Here is a 9556-nt window from a genome sequence, read left to right as displayed (position 1 = left end):
TTTGTCTCCTTGGCAACAAAACAGCTGATCCATTTAGTAGCCACTCTTCCTTTCCTCATTAATTTTTTATTTTAGTCTTACTCTGTCCTCCCAAGCTCCTGCCTGTTCCTTTTAATTGTTAACTCTTTTTTTGAGATGGAGTCTCACTCAGTGGCCCAGGCTGGAGTGCAGTGGCACCATCTTGGCTCACTGCAAGCTCCGCCTCCCAGGTTCCCGCCATTCTCCTGCCTCAACCTCCCGAGTAGCTGGGACTACAGGCACCCGCCACCACACCCGACTATTTTTTTGTGTTTTTAGTAGAGACGGGGTTTCACCGTGTTAGCCAGGATGGTCTCGATCTCCTGACCTCCTGATCCGCCCGCCTCGGCCTCCCAAAATGCTGGGATTACAGGCATGAGTCACCGTGCCCGGCCTAATTGTTAACTCTTTAAGCAGTTCTGATACTGCAGTTCACACGTCCATGAGCATGAAAGTGTTAAATGAACATATTGTAGCATGGCAGTCAATCAGCATTTTAAATTTCATTAGTGACAACTTTAGAGATCTTTAATGTGAATTCACAGATTCCATCATGAAGAACTTCTGAGCAGTTTTCAAGTGTCTTTAATACTCAACAAAGAAGATTTTTTTTTTCCTATGTGAAGCCAGGTAAATCAATAAAACTCTCCTCAGTGACCCCCACTGTATTAGACTTATGTATATTCACCCGTAGATTTATCACACATTTGTTCAGGCCTACTATATGGCAGGCACTATGCCACTCCTGTAAGCGCAGAAGATACATTATTAACAAATGCATTGATATGGACCTGGAGGACACATGTCAACAGTTACCATATACTGTTGTCATGGGCTGAACTGTGTCCCTGAATAACTCATATGTTGAACCCCTAATGCCAATACATCCGAATGGAACTGTATTTGGAGATAGGGCCTTTGAAGAAGTGACTAAGTTAGAAACAAGGTCATCAGGGCAAGCCTTAATTCAGTCTGACTGGTATCCTTATAAGATGAAAGATTCTGGACACATACAGAGACACCAGGGACGTGTGTGCACAGAAACCCTTTGCAAGCCAAAGAGAGAGGCCTCAGGAGAAAGTAAACCTGCTTTGCATAATGATCTTGGACTTTCAGCCTCCAGAACTGTGAGAAAGTCAATTTCTGTTGTTTAAGGCACCCAGTCTGTATGGCAGCCCTAGCAGACTAATACAACTGCTAATAAGTATATAGTCTTGTGTGAGTATGGAGAAGAGGAACCTGATCTAATTGGGTCTGGGGATAGGATTCAAGAGAGACAAGAAGAGGTGATACCTCAGCTAAATATTAAAAGATATTTTTATAAGCAGCAGGCACATTTTAAAGGCATCTTCTATCAGGCTTTTGGCATAGAAGAATATATTCACATTGAATGAGAATTCAGCGGTACACACGTTTCCAGCATTTGCATGGGCCTTTTCTATTAACATGTAAAAAGAGAAATGTCTGATTGAAGAAAGTAGTTTTCAATCTTTTTAAAGGGATGTCCAACATTGTTTTTAACTGACATTATACGCCTATCCTCAACATAGAAAACAAGTTTTAAATTGTTCTCATTGAAGTGGGTAGTGGGGCCCAAGTCCCATCCACTTAGCCTCACTCCCTAAAGTAATTCATGAGGCACCTTTGGTTATCCCAAGGTCCTGAGGAAAGTTATTCGTCTAGATAGCACAGGGCCGAACTCTCTCCATGCCAAGGTTGGAGTTCAACTCACTTGTAGACAGAGACTGAAAACTCTTTTCAAAAAATATAAGCTTTCATGTCAGAAATGATGTTTCCATGGATGCCTGGCACGTTGTAGGACAGTGTGAAGCCACCTGACCTGGGCTGTAGAGATGACTTAGAACAAAGAAACAAAAGAGGACCAGAGGGAGAAAAGAGCCATTCACTATCATCCTTGAGCCAAGGACTTCACCAATAGTCTTCTCACTGCCTGGTTTTGCACTAGTACATGTTCCTAGAAGAATAAGTTTTGAGTAAAGCTTGAAAGGAGAAAGATACTCCATTTGTTAGAAGGAAGTAGAGTGGGAATTCTAGCTGTGAGAGATGAGAAAGATAGCTAAGAATGGTTGAAGGGTGCTAAGAAACAATGGATTGGGATATAAACTAGCCTGGAGGTCATATGTATGTAGACTTTTAAAAGAAGAGGTGGACTACTGAGCATATACAGAATCAGTAGACACTCTCAAAGCCCTTACTGATGATTTTTCATATCAATCCTAGATACTAGCTATTTCCCTAGATTTTGGACCTTGGGCATTTTTCTGAACTCTGGAATGTGATTTCTTCATCTTTTCTGGTTGTCTGGTTTTGTACTCACCCCTACACTTTGTGAATACACTGACTCCAGATGGTTTCTGTGATTCCAATGCTAAGTCTTCTTGTAAGCTATAAGCTTTGGTTATGTGTTCATGTGCCTATTCTAATTTTATTACCAATTGGTTTCCTTGACCATCAACTCTTCTGTAAATCTTATTCACTCCTCTACATGGATCTCTCACATTTGAGAACTTCTAAGAGACTTTACCTCTTCTGACCCCCAATTTACCACTGAAGAAAGGGGATTGCTCATATGGATGGTTAAGTATAAGAATTTAATGGGTCTTGGTGCTAAGCAGTGGTACATTTAATAGGATGAACAGTAAAGATTAACCGTTTGTGTTTCTATCTGATGTGTTCTTTCTTTAAGCTTTCTCCTTTGCGACTCACAATTTTCTTGAATTCTGTAGTCCAATGAAACTGTGAGAGGCACATTTCCCTGGAAAGGGCCAGGAAAAAGGAGCCTAAATATCCCTTAGCCTGATTTTGGTAAGGACCGTGGTTCTACCCACAGTATAAGCAGAAGGCGTGCCAGTTCAAGAAAAACTTGTATTATTAATTGGGGCAAAACACTGAGCTAGCAATAAAAAGCATGTATTTGTCTAAACTTTGTATATTTCTCCATGTAAACTGGTTGTGATTGGGTGGCAGACAGTTGGCTGAGGATCTTGGTTACTGGCTTAATACCTTCTGTACATCACTAGCAAGTATCAGTAAAGGTCCCAAGAAAGATAGACAAATCCTAATAGATGATTGTGTTACTGAGCACAGACTGGCACAAAAGGAGGAAGAACTGACAAAGGTGGAAGCCAGCTGATGCAGCGAAGGGTGGTGAAGGCCAGTGTGAGGGCTGAGATGCTAGATGTGGGGAGGGAGGAACTCACCCAGAAACCACTGTGAAAGAACTTCCAAATTCCCAGGCTGTTCCTCTGAGTAGAAAATCTGAAACAGAGCCTTGGCAGAGCATGGTGATTGGGAAACGGCAATCGCTTTGACCAGTTACATGTTGTACGGCTGCTCCAGCTTGGCAGTGAGATTTCTGACTTAGGAGAGGTGATTACACATTGAAAATTTGGCCCCAATGTGGCCCGTCCAAGGACCCCTGGAAGGCTGGAGTTAATCAACAGACTGGTCATCAGGGGTCACTTGACATTTTGAAAATGTGTTTTAGATACCTGGGAAAGTCTGTTGATACATTCTTTCAGTGTTCCTACAGAGCTGGAACCACCGGTGGCCAAAGGGACGTGTCAGGCACTGCCTCTGCACATGGAACCATTTTGTTTGGGAGCCCAGGCCAGAGTGTGATGAGCTTGTCTCCTTCCTGCTGTCTGACTCAGAGGTGGAGGCAGCTGGAAATAGCAGGACATGGTAGATTAGAAGCTTGAAAATCAGACATTCTGGGAGTCTGCAAACCAATAGAACAAGAACAGAGGGACTCAGTACACAAGAACAGCTCCCTACCACCAGAAAATCATGTAGGAACTAAAGACTTTCTGCATGTCCCATTGTCCCCTGAAGAATGTCTGGAGAGAAATCAATCATTCCAAGGACCAGAGTGTATTATTACCATCAGGAATATTCTTAGGGTGGCTAAAACACAGGGCTTCTCCTTGGAACATGAGTCATATACCACCTTCCTTCCATCTATCTATGGATACTTTATTACTCTGTGAAATCAAGTGAAAATGAACATAAGTTTTAAAGAGAAAAACGTCAACAAGAGGGAGATGAGAGAATAAGCCACCTCTTTCATCTTTTACTTACAAATAGTAGGGAATTTGTATGTTAGTTGAATGAATAGAAAGCCATGCTTTGTTTGCTTTTCTAAAGGTAGCTGGTAGAGTCAGTCCTTCCTCCTGTCCACATATCTTTCTATTAGAATCATCTTCCCTGTCCCCATCAACACCAAGGCTACTTGCTGATCCCTCACCTGCCTAGAACAACAAAACCATGGTACCCAGGGCAATCCTACTCTTTAGTAGAGAATTCTTCAACTTGTAACTCTTTATCTCTAAACTGCATAGTTTCTGGCACAGAATAAACAATGATAATATAATAACAAACAAACAGCACTGTCCTAAGGACTCAGTAGAAAATAAATCTTTTGATTCTGAAGTAAAATCTGGTATTATTGTATTAATATGCCTATTTTAAAAAGAAGGAAACAGGTTTAGACAGGTTTAGAGAAATTAATTTGCCTAAGATTATGTTGTTAGAAAGTGTAGCTACTTGTGAATTCAGATCACTTGACTTCAGAAACTATGCTTGCAATCATTTTCCTCCTCCTCCTTCTCCTCCTCCATTCTTCTTTTTTGTTCTTGTTTTTTTTTTTTTTTTTTGTTGTTGTTGTTGTTCTTTTTTGTTCTTCAAGAAAGGGTCTTGTTCCATTGCCCAGGCTGGAGTGCAGTGGCGTATCTCATGGCTCATGACAGCCTCAAACTCTTGCTTCAAGTGATTCTCCCCACTCAGCCTAATGAGTAACTGGGACCACAGGCGCACACCACCATGTTCAGCTAATTAAATAATTTTGTTTGTGTGTAAAGACAGGATGTCATTTCACTGTTGCCCAGGCTGATGTTGAACTCCTGGGCTCAAGTGATCCTCCCGCCTTAGTCTCCTAAAGTGCTGAGCCACCATGGCCAGTCCAACCATTTTTGTATGATTCAAAAGTAGTATTTATTATCCCAAATTGATCTACAGATTGGTTGCAATTTCTATCAAATTCCCACAAGCCCTTTTGCAGAAATTGATAAACCCTAAAATTTATATGGAGATGCAAGCGACCCAGTGTAGCCAAAATACTTTTGAAAAAGAAAAAATAAAGTTAGAGGACTTACCCTTTTTAATTACAAAACTTATTCTAAAGTTACAGTAATCAATTTATAGTTAACTCATTTTTGACAAAAGTGCCAAGGCAATTCAATGGGAAAAAATAGCCTTTTCCAAAATAATGCTGGGACAATTGGATATACATGGAAAATATGATGAATTTAGCTCCTTCGCCCCACATTGTACACAAAAGTTAAATAAAAATGTATCATAGTAGGGAGGCTGATGCAGGAGGATTGCTTGAACCTGGGAGGCGGAGGTTGTGGTGAGCCCAGATGACACCACTGTACTCCAGTACTCCAGCCTGGGCAACAGAGTGAGACTGTCTCAAAAAAACAAACACAAAAAGGTATCATAAACTTAAATATAGGAACTAAAATGCTATATATATATTTTTTTAATTTTTTTTTTTTTGAGATGGACTCTCGCTCTGTCGCTTAGGCTGGAGTGCAGTGGTGCGATCTCGGCTCACTGCAAGCTCCACCTCCTGGGTTCATGCCATTCTCCTGCCTCAGCCTCCCAAGTAGCTGGGACTACAGGCGCCCGCCAACATGCCCAGCTATTTTTTTTTTTGTATTTTTAGCAGACAGGGTTTCACCGTGTTAGCCAGGATGGTCTCGATCTCCTGACCTCATGATTCACCAGCCTTGGCCTCCCAAAGTGCTGGGATTACAGGTGTCAGCCACTGCACCTGGCCTTAAAATGCTATAAGTTTTATGAGAAAACATAGGAGAAAATCTTTGTGGCCTTGTGTTAAGACAAAGATTTCTTAGCTAGAACACCAAGTGCACAATTCATTAAAGAAAACATTGATAAAATGGACTTAAAAATGAACACCTCTGCACTTCAAAAGACACCATTAAGAAAATGAAAAGATAAGCCACAACTGGAAAAGCATATTGGCAAATCAGGTATCTGATAAATAACCTGGATCTAGAATATATAAATAATTCTTACAAAGCAACAAGAAGAGAGACAACACAGCTTGAAATGGGCAAATTATTTGAATAGACATCTCCCTAGAGAAGATATCCCAATGGCCAATAGCACATAAAAAGATACTCAACATTATTAGTCATTAGAGGAATGCAAATTAAAATGAGATACTACTCTGTACCTACTAGAATAGCTATAATACAAAAGAGAGACAATAAGTATTGGTGAGCATGTGGAGAAACTGAAACGCTCATATATTATTGATGAGACTGTAAATAGTGCAGCCACTTTGAAAAACAGTTTGGGAATTTCTTACAAATTTAAACAGATTTACCAAGCGACCCAGCAATTTTACTCCCAAGTATCTATGCAAGAGGGAATAAAACATGTCCACACAGAAGCTTACACCTAAACTTTTTGTAGCAGGATTATCTATAATAGCCCAAAATGAAAAAAAAAAAGCCCTCGAATGTTCATCAGCTGAGGATGGATAAATGAGTCATATCTAACTGGAGGCACTGGCTCACGCCTGTAATGCCAGCACTTGGGAGGCCAAGGTGGGAGGAGCGGTTGAGGCCAGGAGTTCAAGATCAGCCTGGCAATACAGTGAGGCCCTAGTTCTACAAAATATTAAAATAAAAAATTTAACAAATGATGTAGCCACACAGTGGAACACAATTCAGTGATAAAGAATAAAATACAACATGGATAAACATCAAGAATGTTCTGCTAAATGGAAATAGCCAGACACAAAAGACCATATATTTTATGATTGTATTTATATGAAAAGTCCAGAAAAGGACAGTCTATAGAGATGGAAAATAGATTTGTGGTTGTCTAGGATTAGAGATAAAATCAGGGAATGACTGCAAATGAGCATGATGGATCTTTTTGGAGTCACGCAAACACTCTAAAATTAGATTGTGGTGATAATTGTACAACCCTATAAATTTATGAAACATTGCATTTTATACTTAAGATGGAAAAATACATGGTTTTAAAATTATACACGCAATTAAATCTGTTAAAAGAGTTTTCCAATGGGTAAATGAATACGTCTTCAGGCCCTTAATGTTTGCTTTTTTGGTCCGTTATTCATTTCTTGCTTTTAGTTGTTGCTGGCCTAGAATCCACCATGCAGTTTTTCAGACATGATTCTCAGTAGCATCATCAGTTCCATTGTCCCAACTTTCCTGCACTTTACCTGCTCAGAAGTTTGGATTATGGACAAACTGAACCACGTACATTCTCTACTCTATATAGACTTATACATGCCATTGTCAGTAAGTATTCAAGTTATCTGATCTTTATTATTCTCTTAGCAACATTTGCCAATGTTAGTACAGATGCCTTGGGAAGTCTTTTTCTGACTCTTCTCACCTGTGATTTCACAACTTAATTCTTCTTTCAAATCCCTGATTTCAAATTGCTACCTTTGTTTTGACCTCTATTTCACAGAAAAGGTAGAGACCATCTAGTGTGAACTAATATGAACTCCCTTAATTTCTTGTGGTCATAGTGACAGATATATTTATTTGTAGCACAGTTGTCATTCCATACGTTCTTATTTGAGTTTTGCAGTGTCTCTCCTCTCTCAAATCCTGTAAATCTTTAGCTCTGCATCAAATTATCTATGTTTTTGTTTTCTTCTGTGTGTGTTTACATGCAGGCCATGATTGAATACTGAGAGTCACATGAATGCATTGGAGTCAGAAATATTTATGATTTTTCAATGTCAGCTGGATCTCTGTCACTACTAAATCATCCTTTAGATATTTCTAATTCGTTCCATCTTCTATTTTCCATAGGAGCTATCACAGAAGTTTACCCCATCCTCGTCTCTCAAACCCTCAGCATGTGGTTTTATTTCACTCATACTCTTGGCAACCCACCTCCACTCCACCTATACTTAGCTTCTTTCTGCCATTTACTCCTGTGATGGACTGAATTGTGTTCTCCCAAAATTCATCTGTCGAAGCCCTACTTCCAAAGTGAGGTTATTTGGGGATAGGACCTCTAAGGAGGTAATAAAGGTTAAATGCAGTCATAAGGGTGTGGCCTTAATTGAGTAAGACTGGTGTCCCTGTAGAAAAGGAAGAGACATCAGAGACGTGGGTGCATAGAGAGGCCATAGGAAGACAGTGAGAAGGCGGCCATTGTAAGCCAAGGAGCAAGATCTCAGGAAAAACCAAATCTGCCAACACCTTGATCTAGGACTTCCAGCCCCTAGGACTGTGAGTAAATAAATGTTGTCTAAGCCACCCAGTCTGTGGTATTTTGTTATGACAGCCCTAGAAGACTCAATCAACTCGTCTTGTTCATCTATAATCCCCTCTTCTATGCTTTAGAGTAAAATCTTTTCATGTCTTTTAGAATGCTGCTCTACTCTCTCTTTTATCTTTAATCACCGGCTCTTTCTCATATTAAAAACAAAACAGAATAGACCCAGTGTTTCCTCTATCAACAAACATCTCTCCATTCTTTCACGTTTGGGAAGAAGGAACCCCTTCCCCCTGTTTCTGGTACCCATTTCCAGTTCCTGCAGCACCTTGGAGCAGATTCCTAGTTGTCTTTTCTTCTTCATAGAACAGAGCATGGAGTTCAACCAAAAAACTATCTTCTTTGCTTTTCTTCTGTTAAGTTCTTGCTCATGAGATATAAATAACAATGTTGTGTGGGAATTTCTGAGAAATTTTAAAGGGAAGGGTGTGTCTTATGTCCTTTTGTCCTCCTTACTGTCTGAAATGTGGACTCTTTCCTGCTTTTCCCAGGTGGACTCAGGACTCTATTCCCTATCTTTCCATTGCACTTTGTACTGACTTTTATTATAATTACCATCATGATTTATAATTTTTTTTTACATATGAATTATCACTGGGCTATATATATATTTTAATGTTTATATTCCTCATGTTTATCAGTGAGCCCAGCACATAGTAGACATTCAATCTATACTCTTTGAATAAATAGATGAATAATTGAACCTATGGATTGCTTTGATCATTGTATTAGTCCATTCTCAAGCTGCTATGAAGAAATACACGAGATTGGGTAATTTATAAAGGAAAGAAGTTTAATCGACTCTCAGTTCTGCATTGTTGGGTAGGCCATGGTGGAAGGCACCTCTTAACAGGGTGGCACCCCTTCACAGGGTGGCAAGAGAGAGAATGAGAGATGAGCGAAAGGGGAAGCCCCCTACAAAACCATGAGCTCTTGTGAGAACGAATTCACTATTATGAGAACAGCATGGGGGAAACCACACCCTTGATTCAATGATTTCCACCGGGTACTGCCCTTGACATGTGGGAATTAGTAAAATTCAAGGTGAGATTTGGGTGGGAACACAGAGCCAAACCATATCAATCATGATATACTTTGGGTTTCTTTTTATCTTAATCCATTGGTTAGTCAGTCATCCTTGCACTTAGTGTGTGGG

The sequence above is a fragment of the Trachypithecus francoisi genome, unplaced genomic scaffold, assembly GCF_009764315.1.
Source record: "Trachypithecus francoisi isolate TF-2019V2 unplaced genomic scaffold, Tfra_2.0 Lachesis_group5, whole genome shotgun sequence".
Lineage (NCBI taxonomy): Eukaryota > Metazoa > Chordata > Mammalia > Primates > Cercopithecidae > Trachypithecus > Trachypithecus francoisi.
This window is presented reverse-complemented; position numbering follows the sequence as displayed.